General features: G+C 44.3%; 1 long non-coding RNA gene across 2 annotated transcripts in view; it reads left to right on the top strand.

The window, feature by feature from the left end:
- The window catches only part of LOC146080389 (uncharacterized), a 33,213-nt gene that overhangs the window by 5,743 nt on the left and 4,988 nt on the right, over positions 1-22,482 (top strand). Inside the window, exon 2 of one of the 2 annotated variants that reach the window (XR_014474868.1) lies at positions 13,438-13,540. The exons of the other annotated variant lie outside the window; for it this stretch is intronic. This is a non-coding gene — a long non-coding RNA (uncharacterized LOC146080389). The remainder of the gene's footprint in view (positions 1-13,437; positions 13,541-22,482) is intronic. 2 annotated transcript variants of the gene reach the window in all.

Raw genomic sequence — 22,482 nt, 5'->3', positions numbered from 1 at the left:
ACACCATAATGCCCATCACACATAATGCCACACACAGTAATTGACATTGCACATTATGCCAGGGCTTGACAATTTTTTGTAAAATAGGGATAATAGGGATTACATAGTATACCACATGCCATTATGCCCAACACACGTTATGCCACACACCGTAATGCCCAATACACATTATACCAAACACTGTAATTCCCATTACACATTATGCCACAAACTGTAAGGCCCATTACATATTACGCCTCACACTGTGATGCCCATTACATGTTGCACCTCACACTGTGATGCCCATTACATATTACGCCTCACACTGTGATGCCCATTACACATTGACTCAGACCACTATGCCCATTACTCCTCACACCGTGATGCCCATTACACATTACGCCTCACACCGTGATGCCCATTGTACATTATGCCAGAATGCCCAGTACACATTATGACACATGCCATAATGCCCATTACATATTATACCACACATTGTAATGGCTATTGCATATGATGTCACATAAGTGTCGCTGGGGGACCCACACGCTGTACACCCTTCACCCATTTAATTCTACTCACCTCATCATCGGTCCGGCAGAGCAGCGGTAAAGACCACTGGGAAAATGGCTGCATGGTGACCCATATTCACATTACACAGCATGTAGTGGCCCATAATCACATTACACAGCATGCAGTGACCAGTGTTCCCTCTAAGCTGTGCGTGTGTGCGCGCGCACATAACTCGACGAGCCCGCGCACAGACATTACAACTGAGCGCACAAAGGTTAAAATCTTGTTTTAGTGTGCCACGAGTTTAATAAGGTTGAAAATCACTGCTATAGTCTATATGTGTGGTGTGTGAAGTCTGTAAACATTCAAATTGCTTTATTAACTCAACAGAACTCGAAACCTAGGCCTGTATACGTTATGTGACGCACAAAAATGTACATTTCCTTCCAAAGTTGCACAGCCAATATCTTTTTCTGCACAAAGCCTTCGTAAAATTAGAGGGAACATTGGCAGTGACCCATAATCACATTACACAGTGCGTAGTGACCCATAGTTACATTACACAGCACAGTGACAAATATTCGCACGTAGTGACCTATAGTCACATTACACAGTACGCAGTGACCCATATTCACATTACACAGCACGCAGTGACCCACAGTCACATTACACAGCACTTAGTGACCGATATTCACATTATACAGCGCGCAGTGACCCATATTCACATGACACAGCACATAGTGACCCATATTCTCATTACACAGCACGCAGTGACCCACAGTCACATTACACAGCGCGTAGTGACAGATATTCACATTATACAGTGCGCAGTGACCCATATTCGCACGTAGTGACCCATATTCACATTACACAGCACAGTGACGAATATTCGCACGTAGTGACCTATAGTCACATTACACAGCACAGTGATGAATATTCGCACGTAGTGACCCATATTCACATTACACAGCACAATGACGAATATTCGCACGTAGTGACCTATAGTCACATTACACAGCACAGTGATGAATATTTGCACGTAGTGACCTATAGTCACATTACACAGCACAGTGATGAATATTTGCACGTAGTGACCTATAGTCACATTACACAGCACAGTGACGAATATTTGCACGTAGTGACCTATAGTCACATTACACAGCACAGTGATGAATATTCGCACGTAGTGACCTATATTCACATTACACAGCACAATGACGAATATTCGCACGTAGTGACCTATAGTCACATTACACAGCACAGTGATGAATATTTGCACGTAGTGACCTATAGTCACATTACACAGCACAGTGACGAATATTTGCACGTAGTGACCTATAGTCACATTACACAGCACAGTGATGAATATTCGCACGTAGTGACCTATAGTTACATTACACAGCACAGTGATGAATATTCGCACGTAGTGACCTATAGTCACATTAAACAGCACAGTGATGAATATTCGCACGTAGTGACCCATATTCACATTACACAGCACAGTGGCGAATATTCGCACGTAGTGACCCATAGTCACCTTACACAGCACAGTGATGAATATTCACACGTAGTGACCCATAGTCACATTACACAGCACAGTGATGAATATTCGCACGTAGTGACCTATATTCACATTACACAGCACAGTGGCGAATATTCGCACGTAGTGACCCATAGTCACATTACACAGCACAGTGATGAATATTCGCACGTAGTGACCCATAGTCACATTACACAGCACAGTGACGAATATTTGTACGTAGTGACCTATAGTCACATTACACAGTGCATAGTGACTTATGTATGTATTATATGTATACACTAGATGTACCCTGGGTGATATAGACACAGGGAACATATATTCGCTGAGCTGCGCAGTGCCTTGGCAGCCATCAGCCGCACCACTGGACCCCCGGGTGGTTAACAATATAGGCAGAGACAGCACAGTTATCACACAGGGAACAAATACCCGCCAAGCTGTACAGCGCCTAGGCAGCCATCAGCGGCACCACTGGTCACCGCATCAGCCAGGCAGGTAACAATACAGCAGGGACAGTACAGTTTCCCCAGTTATTCGTGGGCGGTGTTCCGCTTGCTAGGCAGCAAAAGATTGATGCTTAGTGAGTGATCCTGAATCAGGCCCCCTGTTCCCCTCACTACATTCTCACACACAGCCCACTCCCTCACAATAAATGGCACACTCCCCAATCTCTGCATACATTACCTTCAGGTTTCAGCCAGGAGCCATCCTGTGAGCCTGACACAGAACAGTAGGCTACAGGGCTACTGCAGCTGCACTAGTTCACCCGGGCACAGGAAAAGGAAGGGGCGTGGCCTAATCACGGACCCCCCGTGGCCACGCCCGCTTTTGAAACCTCGAGTCCTGCTGACTGCTGAAGGAGCCCAGGCCAGCCCAGCCCAGCGCAGGTACTGCTAGGTGGCCTGCAGCTGCACTACTTCACTACTACTGCAGCTGCACTAGTTCACCCGGGCATAGGAAAAGGCAGGGGCGTGGCCCAATCACGGTTAAAGGGGAGGGGGGGGAGAGGTCCTGCTGACTGCTGAAGGAGCCCAGCCCAGCGCAGGTACTGCTAGGCAGCCGGGGGAGGGGGCACTGCCACTGCCAGTCATTAGGAAGTGCTGATATTGTGCGGAGGTCCCTGTGCACCCCCGGCAGCCCCTGTGCGCACGCCTATGGTGAGGGGGAGAGAAAACGCAGTGACCCATATTCACATTACACAGCACGCAGTGACCCACAGTCACATTACACAGCACTTAGTGACCGATATTCACATTATACAGCGCGCAGTGACCCATATTCACATGACACAGCACATAGTGACCCATATTCTCATTACACAGCACGCAGTGACCCACAGTCACATTACACAGCACGTAGTGACAGATATTCACATTATACAGTGCGCAGTGACCCATATTCGCACGTAGTGACCCATATTCACATTACACAGCACAGTGACGAATATTCGCACGTAGTGACCTATAGTCACATTACACAGCACAGTGATGAATATTCGCACGTAGTGACCCATATTCACATTACACAGCACAGTGACGAATATTCGCACGTAGTGACCTATAGTCACATTACACAGCACAGTGATGAATATTTGCACGTAGTGACCTATAGTCACATTACACAGCACAGTGACGAATATTTGCACATAGTGACCTATAGTCACATTACACAGCACAGTGATGAATATTCGCACGTAGTGACCTATATTCACATTACACAGCACAATGACGAATATTCGCACGTAGTGACCTATAGTCACATTACACAGCACAGTGATGAATATTTGCACGTAGTGACCTATAGTCACATTACACAGCACAGTGATGAATATTCGCACGTAGTGACCTATAGTCACATTACACAGCACAGTGATGAATATTCGCACGTAGTGACCCATATTCACATTACACAGCACAGTGACAAATATTCGCACGTAGTGACCTATAGTCACATTACACAGCACAGTGATGAATATTTGCACGTAGTGACCTATAGTCACATTACACAGCACAGTGACGAATATTTGCACGTAGTGACCTATAGTCACATTACACAGCACAGTGATGAATATTCGCACGTAGTGACCTATATTCACATTACACAGCACAATGACGAATATTCGCACGTAGTGACCTATAGTCACATTACACAGCACAGTGATGAATATTTGCACGTAGTGACCTATAGTCACATTACACAGCACAGTGATGAATATTCGCACGTAGTGACCTATAGTCACATTACACAGCACAGTGATGAATATTCGCACGTAGTGACCTATAGTCACATTACACAGCACAGTGATGAATATTCGCACGTAGTGACCTATAGTCACATTAAACAGCACAGTGATGAATATTCGCACGTAGTGACCCATATTCACATTACACAGCACAGTGGCGAATATTCGCACGTAGTGACCCATAGTCACCTTACACAGCACAGTGATGAATATTCACACGTAGTGACCCATAGTCACATTACACAGCACAGTGACGAATATTTGCACGTAGTGACCTATAGTCACATTACACAGTGCATAGTGACTAATGTATGTATTATATGTATACACTAGATGTACCCTGGGTGATATAGACACAGGGAACATATATTCGCTGAGCTGCGCAGTACCTTGGCAGCCATCAGCCGCACCACTGGACCCCCGGGTGGTTAACAATATAGGCAGAGACAGCACAGTTATCACACAGGGAACAAATACCCGCCGAGCTGTACAGCGCCTAGGCAGCCATCAGCGGCACCACTGGTCACCGCATCAGCCAGGCAGGTAACAATACAGCAGGGACAGTACAGTTTCCCCAGTTATTCGTGGGCGGTGTTCCGCTTGCTAGGCAGCAAAAGATTGATGCTTAGTGAGTGATCCTGAATCAGGCCCCCTGTTCCCCTCACTACATTCTCACACACAGCCCACTCCCTCACAATAAATGGCACACTCCCCAATCTCTGCATACATTACCTTCAGGTTTCAGCCAGGAGCCATCCTGTGAGCCTGACACAGAACAGTAGGCTACAGGGCTACCGCAGCTGCACTAGTTCACCCGGGCACAGGAAAAGGAAGGGGCGTGGCCTAATCTCGGACCCCCCGTGGCCACGCCCGCTTTTGAAACCTCGAGTCCTGCTGACTGCTGAAGGAGCCCAGGCCAGCCCAGCCCAGCGCAGGTACTGCTAGGTGGCCTGCAGCTGCACTACTTCACTACTACTGCAGCTGCACTAGTTCACCCGGGCACAGGAAAAGGCAGGGGCGTGGCCCAATCACGGTTAAAGGGGAGGGGGGGGAGAGGTCCTGCTGACTGCTGAAGGAGCCCAGCCCAGCGCAGGTACTGCTAGGCGGCCGGGGGAGGGGGCACTGCCACTGCCAGTCATTAGGAAGTGCTGATATTGTGCGGAGGTGCCTGTGCACCCCCGGCAGCCCCTGTGCGCACGCCTATGGTGAGGGGGAGAGAAAACCACCTCTCCCCCCCCCCTCCCCTTTAACCAATTATCTAATTTAACCGGCTATATCTTCGGAAGCAGCTGACCCATTTACATGAGACAAGTATCATATTGAAGAACTTTTGAGTGGGCTTTGAATGATTTTGGTCCAGTAAAACTGAAACGTTTGGTTCCAGAGTAATCTGCCCTCAAAGAACATGAACAGCCATGAAATTACATTACAAAAATAAAAAAATTGGTTTACGTGCAATATCTCTGGAACCAATTGACCGATATGGACCAGCCTGGTAACATTTTGAAGGCCCAGTGATTGGATCAACCACAAGCTTCTGTGATGCCAGGGCCGGAACTGGCAGCCGTCGGTACCGGGTGGGGGTCCGAATTGAAGGGTCCCATATTATCCTATGGGGGAAAAAACGTTACAGCTTTGCCAGGCGATATCTCGAGTTCCCGGGGGGCTAGAGACACGGGGTTGGGCTCGTTGGAAAGCCCTGGACCTCAGCTACAAAATGAAATGACGGGGGGGCACGTGCCCGGGTGCCCCCCCCCCTGAATCCGCCACTGTCAGCATGTAAAATGGTGCATAAATCATTGGCCCACTCAATCATGGCCTTAGAGACCCAGGCTTAAGCAATAAGGGGACGTAGGGTGAATTCCACCCCTTCAAATATAGCTTTGAGATTACCCTCCAGCTTTTTGTCCACAGGATCCTTAAAAGCTGCGCCCCCTTGCACTGGTAATACAGTAGCTTTTGACAGACGTGCCACAGAAGCATCAACTACTGGCACTTTTTCCCAGAGCTCCGCATGAGACTCCAGCATGGGGTACAGACTTAAGAATCTCTTTGGCATCTGCAGCCTTTTATCAGGAGTTTTCCAAGCTCCTTCCAACAATTCTTGTAAACCTTCATCTGAAGGAAATGTAACAGCTTCCTTACGCTGCTGTTTAAATACACCTTTAGCAGGAGTTTTATCCTCCACTGAAAGTTTTAAAGCCTGTTTAACAGCTGTAATCAAATCCTCCACCCCTGCGGCTGAGGAATCTTCAGAATCATCACCCTGCTCCCAGGGAATGTCTGCATATGCTCCCTCCTCTTCATCTACCAATAAAGGCACCGAGTAAGACCTTTTAGGGGTCCCTAAAGTATCAACATCAATTTTGTCTAGCAAATCACTAAACCTGTTGATCCCCTTTGCAGTATCCTGCATCACCTGTATGAGAGCAGGATCTGCCTGGGTAAGAGGCAAGGAGCCAGAGGACTGCTGAGATGATGACATAGGTCTCTGAGATTCTACCAAGGCATCACCCTGTCTGTCCAGCAATTGCACTAAGGTGTTAACAGACCTGCCCAGGGCACTAGCCCACGCGGGTTCAATTTGCTCTGCCCTCTGGGGTTCACTCCCCATGGGTCTCACAGCAGCGCATGTAATACACAACCCCCCCTTGGCCATCTGCTCAGGTACAAATTTTTGTGTACAGACAATACAAGCGCTCATAGTATTAAGGGCTCCCTCCCCCAAAACCACAGCTTGTTGCTCAGACATGATGTAAAGTAACCACACAGTGCATACAATGTACAACACGCTTATACAGAGTCAATGCACCCAGCCACTTATCTGTCTGTCGGTTTCAGATGCGGGGAAACGATGCCCAGGAAATCCAAACACTCTGTCAGGATCTGTAAGCCAGCTCAGCTCCGCTGCAAGCGTTCTGAAAGGCGCCAAAACAGAGTGAGGGAAGAGACCAAGTCCCTGCTTCTGCGGGGTCCGTGACTTTTGGCGCCAACCACCCCCAGACAGCCGCTCCCTTAGTAGGATCTCCTAGTTCCAGTATCTCCCCCTCGACTGGGGACCACTTGGAACATGCCTGTAACACACTGCTGTCCTCTCATAACAGGAGCTCAGTTTGTTAGCTCCGCAGAAACTGGCCGCCGCCATCACGGAGCGCCTGTCCCCCATGATCCCCACCTGCGTGAAGCCGGTTTCAGAGCGCTCCGGAGCCCAGGCAGCTTCTTAAAAAGAAGCTGTAAGCGCTGCACAGGGAGGCCAGACAGCGTCTCCCCTGTGCACAGTGAGCTGACAGGACGCGCTTCTGTCATCTCCTGCTGCGCTTGCAGAGTGAGGATTCACTAATGAGAATCCTCACTCTGTGCCTACCTAGCTAGGGTGAAAGTTAATAAAATAATAAAAATTCCCTAACTACTCTATTTCTTCGGCTGCTCCCGCAGCCCTTTAGAATAGCACCCACTCCAGTGGGCACCTAACACGAACTGGAGAGTCTGGGATGCAGTAGGGGAGGAGCCTACCCTCTAAAAGCTTTAGGATAGGTGCCTGGCTCCTTCGGACCCTCCTACATCCCAGTGTTGAGCTGTGTCACCAGGACCATTGAAAGAGAAATAATGTATTTATTTATTAATTAACAGTTTCCGCAGCACAGAGAACATTTGAACATTCACATCAGTCCCTTCCCAAGTGGAGCTTACAATCCATATCCCCTACCACATGTACACGCAAACTAATTCATTCTAGGGTTAATTTTTGTTAGCAGCCAAATAACCTACCAGTATATTTTTGGAATGTGGGAGGAAACCAGAGTACGCGGAGGAAACCCACGCAAGTACGGGGAGAATATACAAACTCCACACACAGAAATGCTAACCATTATACTGTCCGAGCTGCCCCTATTTATACTTAAAGTAATAATGAGTAGCAGCCACATTTTGAATTATGGAGATTAAAAATGTGATGTGGATGAAGATGAGGAAGAAGGCGAGGGGGATGTTTCCATCTGTACTGGGCCCCACAACTGCCTACTGGTAACAGCACCACCTCTAAGTTCCACTTGCCTGTAGATACAGTAATACATTATTTGCATTTGCTGCAGTAGGAAGAGAACAATTATCAGATGAACAGAAAGTGAAATACCCCATGACTGCAATGTGCTTTGTGGGAATTGTAGCAAAGTTGAAATTGCATTACTGCAGGAGATAACATTTGTTCTCCTAGTAAAACCCTGTGAGTAATCCTGTTCTTGGCAGCATCCAGCACATAGGGGTGACTGACAATGCAACAGCTGCTGTAAACCCCTGGGTCAAGTTTGCGAGCTCATGTAAGCAGACTCTGCCTTTATTTCAAGTCATCCTGGCTCCGAGCCATGCAATAGATAAATGAGGTCACTTCGGTAACTTGATAGAATAATGAGGTTTGAAAATGCATTCAATTGCATACAGCTTTCTTGCAAAAGGCGACATTGCTATATCTTTTTATATGTTACTTACAGCTTTATTGTTGAAATTAAATAACACAAGTCGATTACTTTGATTGCTTTATGTACAGAATTTCCACCCAGTGCCCCTACCCACCCTGTCAATCCCATTTCTGGACCGCTTGTGTGGTAAGGCTATATTTCTGTAGTCAAGATCTATTCAGATCACCAGTGTTTTCACCAGAGAACACAGGTCAGCATAGATCACTAAGCACACCTTGCTGGTGGATAGCATGTGTATCAGTGATGTGTGCTGAGCGATCTGTGCTAAACTACATCGCTCACAACGGGACTGATGTCGCCCCATGTGTACAGGGCTTTACATTGTATAACCCCAGCTTAATTACTTGTTAAAAATAAATAAATGTGGGCCTATTTCAGACTTGTACACAGACCCTTTGGTGCTGGACGTGTTATGCAACTCTGCACATAGTACCCTGTAATACCCATCCTGATTAAATGGCTCAGTGCGTTTGGAGGCAGGGAAGGGGCGGCAATTGGGTCTGTTCCTAAAAAAAGTGAGTGATGTAGTCAGTGTCTGATAATGCTCATTTACTGACCTTGGTTGCAGATCTGAGATGGAAATCTGAGTAATCTGAAGGTTTTGCAGAGTGATCCGATGGTGCGCCTTGAAACTCCTCCCATACCCTCCAACATAACACACTCCATTAGGTACAAAATGCTCTGCTCCTGGATTTTCCTTTTATTGTATGTTTGCCGTCAACTGTATTGAACTAGTTAATTCATGAGTAAGGTGTTTCACAACAGGTGATGGCAATCCTACAGTAAGAGGAAGTCCAGGAACAGAGTAATTTGTACCTAATGGAATGAGTCATGTTGGAGGGTATGTCCTCCTGTTGCATAAGCATATCAGCTGTACGGTAATGCGCAGCCACTTCCATGTATGAATTTGAAGTAAGTTTTACTAGAAGAAAGTTTTATGTGTGAATCGCCCCTACCTTCCCTCTAACACTGTCCTACCTACCAATGCACATCTCATTTGCACATAAAACACACGCTGACAGCGGGGATCATGGCTTCGTACAATGGTTCCCAAACTGTGTGCCATGGCACCCTGGGGTGCCTTGAGAAACCTGCATGGGTGCCTTGGATTGGTGGTCTAGTACCATTTCAAATTAATCTTTGTCAATATAATAGAGAAAACCAGAGCTTGTGGCTGCCAATCATAAAATATTTGGACAAACAGAAGCAAATAATGTCCCTCACCACATAATTGAACCTAAGGATGACAAATAAACTCAATCTACTTCATTTAATAATATTTTTTAAAAATTCTTAAAAATAAACTTTTGGTCTAGGGGTGCCATGAAAATAATTCTGATACACTAGTGCGTTTGGAAAAAACTGGATTAGTATCTAAAAATTTAAACTTTCATTGAAGTTTCCAGTGTGTGGCAAACAATCTTGTTTCATCATGACATAAGGGGTGAGATTTATTAGGATGAGAGATTCAGAAAGTGAGAGATTTGGGAAGAATTCTCCAGTTTTTTTAAAGCGGCAATCATTTACACTGCAAAACCAGTGTGATTTTGCAGTGTAAATGATTGGCGGTTTAAAAAAACTGGAGATTTCTCACCAAATCTCTCACTTTCTGAATCTCTCATCCTATTAAATCTCACCCGATGTCTTTACAAATAAAGTCAGAGGCAGATCAGGACTTGTGGCCAATTTCGATACCTTCCAAACCCAACTTATCTCTCCTACCCCACCTAAAAAACATGGATTGCCTTAAGTGAACCTTGGCTCCCACCATCGCAGGTCAAATGATCTGGTTCACTGCAAATGATTCCTATTGCTGAGAACATGTATTCTAGCTTTGCAGTAATGAGGGGGATTACTCAGCCATGGGCTCTGTTCCTAACTTCAGAAAGCAGCCGATCCTAAGATCTTTTCTCCCCATCAGGAGGCACTAGCAATTATAAACTGGAGGTGGCACTGAATGTGCCAGCATGCCTGGCAAGCCTTTGGTTTTGTGCCACTATGGATTAAGATTTGAAGTTGAAATAAAATTAATAAAATAATTAATAAAATAAATTTAAGAGGCCAACAAAAAACAGCAAAAAACACATATAAATCACCTAGTAAAGAAATCTTTACTTGTCCCGAATACTTTACCAACCCTCGATAGTAATCAAAAACAGGAAAAAACACTAACATCTAAAACATTTTTTTGATTCTCTATTCTTTTGCAAATAAATCTCCCCATCCATAGGCAAACACAGGGGAGGGTTCTGGTTGCCCGGAACCCAACCCCCCCCCCCTCCCCCTCTTTACAAGTGCCTTAAATTATGACAGCAATAGTACTGGTATATAATATGATCAATAGAACTGCCACCACATTATGCAGTGTAAGGGACAGAGCACAGCTGCTGCACATGTCTACTGTACCAGCTTTTTCTACCACATATACTGTATGTGTGGATCTGAGCCCTCGAACATTGCAATGGACCAGAGAGCAGCTGCCAGGCGGAAGAGACCATGAAGTGGGAGATTGTGACCTTAGAAAGTGCAATACTGATTCTATTATATTTGTGTATTTATTTATTATGATATCTATGTTTAAACAATTCCTGGCCACTTTAATTGTTTGAAACAGCCTATGCTATAGACCATCTGTACTGTTAAATATTAATACTATATTCCATACTGTATCCAGTGTATAAAAATACAAATTGTCAGGGCTGTTACCGCTCCCCAGACTAAAGTACTTACTCCAATGCGCTGCAGAGTGGGAGATTGGGGATTATGTTTGGAAACCCCCCTCTAAAAAATCTGCGTTTGCCACTGCCATCATCTGTGTCCCTATTATTTGACCACTCATACATATGGGGGTGAGGTACTAAAACTTGAAGAGTGATAAAGTGGAGAGAGAAAGTACCAGGCAATCGGCTCCTAACTGCCATGTTACAAGCCGTGTTTGGTTACAAGCTGTTTGGCAAGTACCTTATAGCTCTCCCTTTGATCACAATCCAAGGCTTAGTTTATCTCCCCATATCTTTAGATTATTATTTGAGTTCTATTTCTCTGATTGCTTCATCCAATCAGTACCTTGTGTTAGTGTTGTTTTTACAGTAGAATATGTATGCTGTGGTCCGAATTCACTCCGCCCGGCTAATGGTCGGGGTCTGCGCATGCACGATAATGTGCATGTGCAAAGCCCTGCGCGAGCTCCTTCGGACAATTTTTCATTCGGCGGTGCGCACATTGCTTAAATGACAAGCAGGGGGTGTTCTGACGGCCTGCCCAGAGTTTAATGTGTGTGCCCACAAAAATGGTGGGCACGCCTATAAAAACGCCAGACGGGCAGTCACAATGCAGGGGTGCCCCTGCCAGCTCAGGGTGGGTGGCTGAAGTCAGTGCCCCGCCGTCACAGCCATCGCTGTGCAGGATAAAGGTAAGTATAGACTTTTATCTGCGAAGGAAGGAAAAATCATTCGATGGTGAGCAACAAATTTTGCCTGTAAGTGTAACCGTTTGCATGGTAGCACGGGGATTTGGTGCGGGGGGGGGGGGTTGCGTACAGTGGGCCGGCGTTTACCTGCTCAGTAGGCAGCAAATATATACGCAGCGTAAGGTCTGAATCAGGCCCTATATCAGATGGTGAGACTGAAGGATACTGTCATGTTCAGCTAGTGCTCATAAATAAAGATTTCTGTATTTGCCCGCAGTTGTCGATGTCCACATGTAGCACTTGGTCTGTGAAACTTTTATACTACTAAAGAGTCCCAAGTGGCTTCAAACCAATGATAAAATCCTGTGTTACCCATCTGTTAACTATACGTCACTGTATATATCTTACTTTAAGGGATCATGCAGACCTGAAGTACATAAATTGATGTAATGTCCCCATTTATAATTTTGCTCTAGAAATTACTTTAGCAAAAGATCCATTTGTTGACAAAGGGCCTAATTCTTGGATGGACGATAGTCACACAGCCGCTGTGTCTTTTAGAAACCCTAAGGCCACTTAGAATGGCTGCCAGAACACCGTTGCAGTGGTAATTAAATCTGTGTTGAAAGACACAGACATTGGCATTAGAACACCTACAAAACTGAGCTGAAATGCCCCTCCCCCTTTTGTTAAGCACTCCCAATAAGCATCCTCTGGTTCTAAGTGGCTGCAGCCTATCAACGGGGGCGTGGTGTCCAGGCCACTGTGGGTGATGTTGCTTGGTGAGCTGAGAGCTTTGTACATGCGTGGTGCAGCTCCTGGGCATGCACATATACTGTAATATCTCAAACAACTGGAGATATACAGCAACAAAGAGTTAATGTACATCTCCGAATCAGACTTCTTTGTATAAGTTAACTATTCAACAAAACTGATAGAATATCAGAAACATTAGTGTTTTCATAATGCATGGGGCCTAAGCCTTCTCACAGAAGTAAGTGCTACCAGACAAATTATGTATGAAAAACCTCAGAACCCCTTGGAAACCCCCCCCTAGTAACTAACTAGGAGTTTGGAAGTTTTAATTTAACTTAATTGAACCACATATTATTATTGTGGTTAAAAACATAATGGCCTCAAATTACCCTAAAATCAGCTTATACTGTAGTTTATGCACCCCATATTTAAAGTATTTATTTAAATTAAAAAGAATTGCTTTTTATAGTTTGTTGCATTTTGTATTAAATTCCTCTGTAATTAAAGGAAATGCTTTTTGTAGGCACACAGACTTCATGGACCCAGCACAGGAGTTCTAAAGGCCAGTGAGTAAGCTCAGGTTATGCAGACGGCCATGGTGATGACAGGATGGATCACAGATGTTGGTAGGAGGCAGGGCTGCCATCAGAAATTGTGGAGCCCGGTACTGACAAAATAGGACCGAATATATATATATATATATATATATATATATATATATATATATATATATTTACACACAAAACTCCATCCCATTTACCTGGAATGAACTAATCATGTTAAAATACCCCCTCCCCCTGTATTCTAGCCATTCATTTAAAAAACAAGCAAACCTGTGTACAAATACCCCCCCCCCCCCTCTCTCTGTACAATAATTATTTATTTTATTTACCTATTAATTACCACGGGGCAGGCCAGGGCGGCAAGATGCTGATTCCAGGTTGGGCTGCAGATGCTGCTGACACTGATTGCCAGGCTCGCAATAGAGAGACAATACTCTATGTCTACAAATTATCCATATCCACATTACTTCCTCCTGGTTCCAATCAATACAAAGTTTAATCCGCCAATTCGTTTAGGGCAGCAACACTACTAGATTTCAACAACAGGTACTTATGTAATATCTGGGCTCCCGTTTTTCTTATCAGACCGCGTCCCCTCGCGGGGCTCGCTGCGCTCGCCACGCTTCGGGCACGGTGGCTCGCTGCGCTCGCCACACTATATAAAATCAACTCCATGCGTAGTTGGATAGTAGGGGTATGAAAAAATGGGGTGCATTTAACATGGGAGCCCAGATAATACATAAGTACCCAGAAACTTTCTACAAACAACATCAATATAAATGTACATCAGCAACATTCATTTACATATGTACATACAGTATCAACTTGATGACAATCTAAAATTATGACATACAGCCATCTGAATATCAATAACGTATGATCACATTTATGGCTGTCCGGATCTTTTTATAGCTAGTTGGAAAAATTGGTTCAGCCATTAGTATAAACCAAGGGCGGGGTGGCTGCTGTGCTCCAGCAAACGTCATAAGATTGAAGATATAAATAAGATTTAAGTACATAACATTTTATGATGTGGCATCAATTACTGTATGTGAATAATTCAGTGGTCTATAAGTGGGCTCTAGAGAAAGGAGACATTCTGAGGTGCACTGGGTGTAACATGTAGAAGGCCTGTGTAGAGGCAGAATACAGAATAAATTCAAGAAATGTATGTGACTAAATAGGTACTGCTACTAGTTTTGAATATGGCAACATTTATGCCATTTTGGATTTTTGACTGTAAAATGAGATGAGTGCACTGTAAGGCCAAGGAGGAAAGCATGATACTGTAGACAGACACTTTTTAATATATGTCCGTTATATTTAACCCTCTGAGTGCAAGATCCTCAAAATATCTCTTAAAAATGCCAGTGCCGTTCACAGCGACTGTTCTTTTCTTGGGTGCAATATTTAACAAAACAAATTAATTGACTTGCCTGTATTTGTACTTATTTATTCTAAAAGAACAGTTGCTGTGAGCGACACAGGCATATTTAGGGGATATTTTGAGGATGGCTCACAGCAATGTTGGCACTCAAAGGGTTGAATGAATGTTTCTATATGTTTCTGTAGAGTGCGCCACAGAAAGTTTTCCTTTCCTCTTTTTATAAGATTTGCCTGCCTACCATAGAGCATCACCAACTTATTTATCTTATACCAAAGATATGATTGGTTTTTTTGTGTGTGTAGCATACCAGATACCACTGTATTACTGTGCAAAATCATCCAACTGCTGGTAGACTACAGTATTTATCAGATGAAGTAAAAAATGTATTACCTTTCTAAAGCAAGCCTTAAATTTAGCAGGTGGCGCACTTTTACTATTTAATTTTATTAAAGTTGGACAAACAGCTAAAAAAAGGCAACTGTTATACACTTTTCTGCCTAGCCAGGCACAGTACCTACTGATCACTTATACCCCTTTTACACCAGAGCCGCGACCCGGGAAATTGCTGCTCTAGTCCGGGCCGGGGCTTGGTGTAAAAGGGGTAACGACCCGGCAAATGTTCAGGCTCGGACACGGGGCTTCCCCGGAGTCCAGTGGCAAACGCAGGATTTTCAGAAGGGGGTTTCCAGAGGGGCGGAGCAAAGCACGGAGATGGACACTTAGGTGACCCAGTATATGCCAGGTCAGTTAATGTCTTATAGATAGACCAAATGTATATGAATAATAATAATAATATACACACACACACACACATATATATATATATGGGATGCGGTCATTTGGTCTACTGCATTATGGTAGAAAGTCATTAGGTCGAATCCATTAGGTCGACATGCTAAAAGGTCGACATGACTCTAGGTCGACATGGGAAAAGGTCGACATGATTCTAGTTCGAAAGGTCATTAGTTCGACAGGTCATTAGTTCGACAAGGTCATTAGTTCGACATTGTCTATGTCGACATTCACAAGGTCGACATGGAGTTTTTCACTGTTTTTTGAGCCAACATGTGCCGACAGGCGGTATTTCATGCCCTACCATCCACTAGGGCGTGGTGGGAGAATAAAATAGTGTGCCGAGCGTAGCGAGGCACCGTGCCCGACGCATAGCGAGCGCAGCGAGCGATGCGAGGGGATGCAGTGCACTTTAAACTGTGTCCATGTCGACTGTGTTGACATTCAGGTAAAAAAACAGTGAAAAACCCCATGTCGACCTTGTGAATGTCGACATAGACAATGTCGAACTAATGACCTGTCGAACTAATGACCTTTCGACCTAGAATCATGTCGACCTTTTCCCATGTCGACCTAGAATCATGTCGACCTTTTAGCATGTCGACCTAATGGATTCGACCTAATGACTTTCTACCATAATGCAATAGACCAGGCATGTCCAACGTTGGCCCTCCAGATGTTTTGAAACTACACATCCCAGCATGCTTTGCAATAGTTTTAGCATTCTCTAATAGCAAAACTGTGGCAAAGCATGCTGGGATGTGTAGTTTCACAACATCTGGAGGGCCAACGTTGGACATGCCTGCAATAGACCAAATGATCCCAACCCCTCCAGCAGTAGAGGTGGGGGAAGTTTTGATGTCCCGCAACTGGTAGGGGGTATTATATCAACCGCTCAGCATGTAGGGCCTGGATCAGTAATTTCCACTAATTGCCCCTTTACTGCACAGATGGTGGGAGATGGGGTGGGAGAAGGGGGCATTGGGCTGAATGAAGGGGCCCTAATACATTACTTCCAGGGTGGTAGAGGATGTTTAATACGCAGAGGAGGGGTGTATAGTGGAGTGGGCTTATTATTCATTATTTTCTGGTGGGAGGACAGCTTGCTTGACTGCAGATATCTCCAGTTCCCGGAAATAGATTTCTTAGATTTTAATGGAATTAAAAACTAGAGAATCCCACCTACCAAATTGTGTTGGGGACTATTGAATCAGAGTTTAGGAGGCAAAACAATCTGCCAACAAGAATATAAAACTACATACCAGGTGTGTGGAGCTGGAGCAGTAACCAGCTGCTGGAAAGCTGATATCTCTGGTTCTGAGAACAGTAGAGACAAGCTACTAGTGTCCATCAAAGGGGGAGAGTCTCAGCTTTTGGAATATATCCTCAGAAAAACTCTAAATCAGACAGAACCTATAATATCTGATTGGGAAGAGCAATTAACGGGCTTGGATGGGGACCACTGTTTGAAGTCAGATATCTCAGGTTCCCAAGGGCCGATTTTTAAAATTCTTATACACATGGAAAGAGGAGACCCTCAGCTTTCAGCCTAGGGCCCTTGGGGGGTTTCTGGGTACTCAGAACCCCCCCTGCGTGCGCTACTGGAGTCAGGGGCCATGTAAATGGGTAACCCGGGTCATCTGACCTAGGGACCCATTTCCACCAATCAGGAAGCCCCAACTTCCAAACCGCAGCGCCCGGAAGTTGGACAGGGGCTGCGTACAGCCTCCGCTGCATCCATGAGGTGAATGGATGCCGCACACAGGCATCCATTCACCTCTGCCCAGCCTCCACTGCTGTCTGTATAGTACCACAGACAGCAGCGGCATCCATTCACCTCATGGGCAGAGGCTGGGGGCAGCCCAGCAGCTTACCTGGGTGCTTGCCCCCAGTGTGTCGGTCAGCATTGCGGGGGTGTCGGTCGGCAGTGCGGGGGTTTCAGTCGGCGGGTTTCCGGCACTTGGAGATGATGTCATCTCCAAGCGCCAGCTCGGGCCAGACTTCACCGGCATCGCCCACCGGGGTACACGGTGTAAAAGGGAACAACTGACGGGTCTCATCCGGGTCCAAAAATCCTGGTGCGACCTGGCAGTTTTGGTGTAAAAGTTGTATTACAGTACTTTCTGTGTGTGACCCAGCAGAGTTCCCTGGTAGGACCTGTAGCACACTAGACTTTGCAACTCTGTTTCTGATAGTGTAAACCAGTAATGTCCAAATTGTGGGCCTCCAGCTGTTGTGAAACTACACATCCCAGCATGCCTTGCCATAGTTTTAGCATTCCCTAATAGCAAAACTGTGGCAAGGTATGATGGTAGTTTCACAACAGCTGGAGGGCCATAGTTTGGACATGCCTGGTGTAAACCATAGCTGATCCCTATTTTTCTCAAAAGAAATGGAAAGACATTTGTATGCTGATTTTATAACTACCACAGGGATGCCAGTAATACATCAATGTAAATACACTTTCAGTTATATAAATGTGTTTTTTAGGATCACAACTGACAGAGAAAAAGTACAAATCTTCCTTGTTACTATGGGTGTTCAGAGATGTTTAATAAATGGTAAAGAGCAGAAATTATTTTTTTTTAGGAGAGCCACATGCTCCCAATATTTCATAAATATTGTGATCAAATCTACCGTAATCAGCTAACAATAAAATAGATAATTCAATTGTGGTCAAAGAGGGCAAATTGCTGATCCATTAATAGTACTTGCAACAAATGTACTTCATTGCTGATCAGCAGGCAATAATTAAGCCACCTGGAAACAAAAGAAAGGGCACTTTCACCTCCAAACAATGCAGCACCAAAGGTTTTCAAGTCCGATTCTGTCTGTCCTCGGAATGACAGTTTTTGGTGTCTTGAGGGTCTGAAGGACACACAACCTCATGCTGCTACGGGGGTTGATCATTTGTTCTACAACAACTAGGTTGACAAGCATTGGGTCGACATGCAGTAAGGTCGACATGGGTCTAGGTCGACAAGGGTTAGGTTGACAGGGTCATTAGGTCGACATGGGCAAGGTCGACAGTCAAAAGGTCGACATGGGGTTTTTCAAAGTTTTTTTGTACCGGAATGTCGTCACTGTCGACATGGACACAGTTTCAGGTGCACCGCATTCCATCGCGATGCTATGGAGCATAGCATCGCGATGGAATGCGATGCACCTGAAACTGTGTCCATGTCGACAGTGACGACCTAATGACCCTTTGGTGCTGCACACTATTTCATTCTCCCACCACGCCCTAGTGCAGGCATTCCCAACCACGGTCCTCAAGGCACACCAACAGTGCAGGTTTTAGTGATATCCAGGCTTCAGAATCCCTCAGATACTAATTAAGTCACCTGTGCTCAAGCCTGGATACCTACAAAACCTGCACTGTTGGTGTGCCTTGAGGACCGTGGTTGGGAATGCCTGCCCTAGTGGATAGTAGGGCATGAAATACCGCCTGTCAGCACGTCGGCTCAAAAAACAGCGAAAAACCCCATGTCGACCTTTTGACTGTCAACCTTGCCAATGTCGACCTAATGACCTGTCGACCTAAACCCATATCCCGATGCTACACTACTATAGCAACACCCACTGATTATGGTGGGTAGTAATTGTTGGTTTTCCTTTTAAAACCCCTTAGTTTTTATGTGCATGTAAAAAGTCCTACCGGTTAAACCATCAGTTTAATACAATATATAATTAACACTGCATTCATATGCTGTCAACTAAAATACTCTACTAATTTCCCCCAGATCTGGAAATCATTGGGAGGGGGGATAACTGGCGGCATGTCCTGAGACTTTTAAAAAGAGAAGATGTTAAGGAATCTGCGTCTTAACTTTCCTTGTATTTTACTGACCTCTAGTGGAAATGTGTAGCATAGAGGAAAACAAAAAGGATGTGACAAAACTTACAGTGCATGTTGCATTTATTACAAGTGACTTACAATAAGGACTTGATTCTAATCATTTCAAACAATTATACCAGCTCATAAAAAGCGCTTTTACCCAAACAGTTCTGATTTATTAATAATGACAGTCCAATAAGGTCTTTTCAGCGAAGATTCTTCCTTCAATATCACAATCCTGTGTAAATGTGGCTGCTGTGTTTCTCCGTAAGGCGTTTGTTGTGACGTCTCAAATGTGTACTAGAAAAAAGGGCGAGAAACAGCGCTCTCTAGTGTGATAAGAGTGTCACTCTCCTGATGAAGTCCAGCCGATTTGACAGGCAGTAAGCGATGAAACGCGTTGAGTGCAATCTGTGTTCTACTACAGCACATTCATGTAAGCTATTTTTTATTTTATTTTTGTTCACCTTATGCACCTTAATAAACTCCTTTAAAATTGTAATTGGAGTTTTTTTCCTTTTATTACCACGTGGCACTGACGTTTGGACCTTGTATAAACCTATGGGACAAATTGCCTCGAGAGGCTGAACCTTTATCTCCGGGTAGTATCCTGGTAACCCAAGGACAAGATCTCCAAACATCATATATTGACGGGCACATAAATACTCATTATACGGTACGCACAATTGTATCATTCCCAAAGTTGGAAACTCACTTATCACACTAGAGAGCGCTGTTTCTCACCCAGCCTGACAATGAGCTGGTGCCCTCCGTGTGATGGACCTATAGGAGATAGGTGCTATGTAGAATATTGGTGGACGGCGACACTCAAAAAAACGACACAAACGGCTGGATTAGTGTCCCATTATTTTGGACACTAATCCAGCCGTTTGTGTCGTTTTTTTGAGTGCCGCCGTCCACCAATATTATATATATATATATATATATATATATATATATGTAAAAAATGAATGTGTGGCGCCACCTGTGTGTCCTCAACCAAAACAGGGTATAGTAGGCAATATCCCCCTTTCAAACTATGGGGTGTCAGACAATCTTCAAGGCAAAAGTAATGGTAAGTTACTTACAGAGGGAATATGTGTTCAATAGATGAAGATGCGGCGACTATTGCTCATTTAGAAAATATATAACAATCGTGCTAGCCTGCACTTTTGAGAAATAAGTGAGATACTGGTGATATATATGGACCTGGAACCACGATATGTATCAACATTGACTAAGAATAAATATTTGTCAACGTGTGTATGTAAAAAATAAATACATTTATTTGAACAAAATTGGAAAAAAATTAAAAACAGACAAGGAGTTAAGATAATCCCTATACTAAATTTTTGTTTTTAAAACTAACAATTTTTTTACTAAAAAATATTTTTTTTAAAAATAAAGTATAAATAAGTTCAAGGTGCAAAGAAATATAATTGCTTAACTTTTTGATGAGGCAGAAGAGTTGTAATGTCCCTAATTACAACCCTCCTGCCTCATCAAAAAGTTAAGCATGTGCACATAGGGACCAGGGTGTGCCCAGGCTCATCCTTATGTCAGGCACGGCCCCTAAGCTGGTAAGCTAAATGTCTGCCATTCCACTGATGTGTCTGATGTGTCAGTGAGAGGGTCACTTGATGTGCAACATTGTCATCACCATGACTTTGCTTCCATATTATCTCCAGCCCTGGAGAAGCAATGCACATGTACTTAATAAAAATACATCACCCAGTTATATGTGACATAATATGAATTGGTTGCACTATTTTGAGGCATATTATGGAGTTTGGAGGATTTATAGGGGGATATGATGATTTGGGTGGAGAATGGGTGATACACAATATGCAAGGAGAGTGGTGGAACAGTATGAAGAGAGGGGGATATAAAAATGGTCATAGACATGCTCCTGGGTGCACACCCTAATGAAATAGAATGCACATGCCAAATCTTTCCACATATCACCACTTCACTGTGTATTCCCATCTTGGATAACTACAGAGGGTAATAATGGCTGCAGGTTGGTCTGTATCAAGGATGAACATCAGAATCCTGAGGTTATCAACCATGTTGCTCAACTGACTTTTTGTATTCTTTTAAATCCATATTACTAACTACTCTGCATCTATATACACCTCCTCACGTTACTGCCTATTTTTCCAGATGTTGCACAGTAGCATGAGCTGCTAGTTACTGTGTGTTTGGTGTCAATGGACTGAGGGGGTGATTTCATTGTTATTGTGCTTCCAAATTCCCATCTAAAGTGGTGGGAGACTGGGGGAACAAGTCAGCTTTTTGAATGCACTGATTAGACCAGATAGACCGGGTTTAGCCACATAAACCAGCTAATGCCGACCACAGTGCTGGATGCAATTCAAACACTCACCCTCTTTGCAAACCTCCCAAACAATTGAGGTAAACTGAAAGGAACTTAAATGTTTTAGAAGAATGGTGAGTACAGTATGTCAAGGTATTGCTTTCAACCACTGCTGCTAGCTGGCTAAGGGGGTATCCTATTAGCAGTGTTAATTGACCACTGAAATTAAGTTTGGCAGGGGCTATCCTATTATCTCAGATGCCGATATCCCTTCTCCCAGAAACCCAATGTTAGTGGATTTAAGGCTTCGCCTGCCTGAGGCACACACAACCTTATCCCCAATAAGCAGCCACCGGACCTGCAATAGCACGTGGGATTGAAGACTAATCCCTGGATCCTATGTGTTTTCATCCCTTATTGTATGACCATTTTTGTCCGATAAAAACGTTCATTAATTGGATAACTCGATAATGGCCATTAATCATGGTATCTGGTCATTTTCATCGTCCAAAGCGGCACCAGGGATAATAAAATATTTCCAAAGTGTTCATGGTTGTTTAAAAATTGCATTGCTCAATCCACTATTAACCCATTGATTTCCAAGTGAATTTGTCTTTAAATTTATTTATAGAACAAAAGTGAGTGACGCTGGCATTTTTAGTGGATAATTT

This window comes from Crinia signifera, chromosome 5 (genome assembly GCF_055691185.1).
Source record: "Crinia signifera chromosome 5, ASM5569118v1, whole genome shotgun sequence".
NCBI classification, from domain to species: Eukaryota; Metazoa; Chordata; class Amphibia; order Anura; family Myobatrachidae; genus Crinia; species Crinia signifera.
Note: the sequence above shows the minus strand (reverse complement) of the source record. Positions and strands in the feature narration are given on the sequence as shown.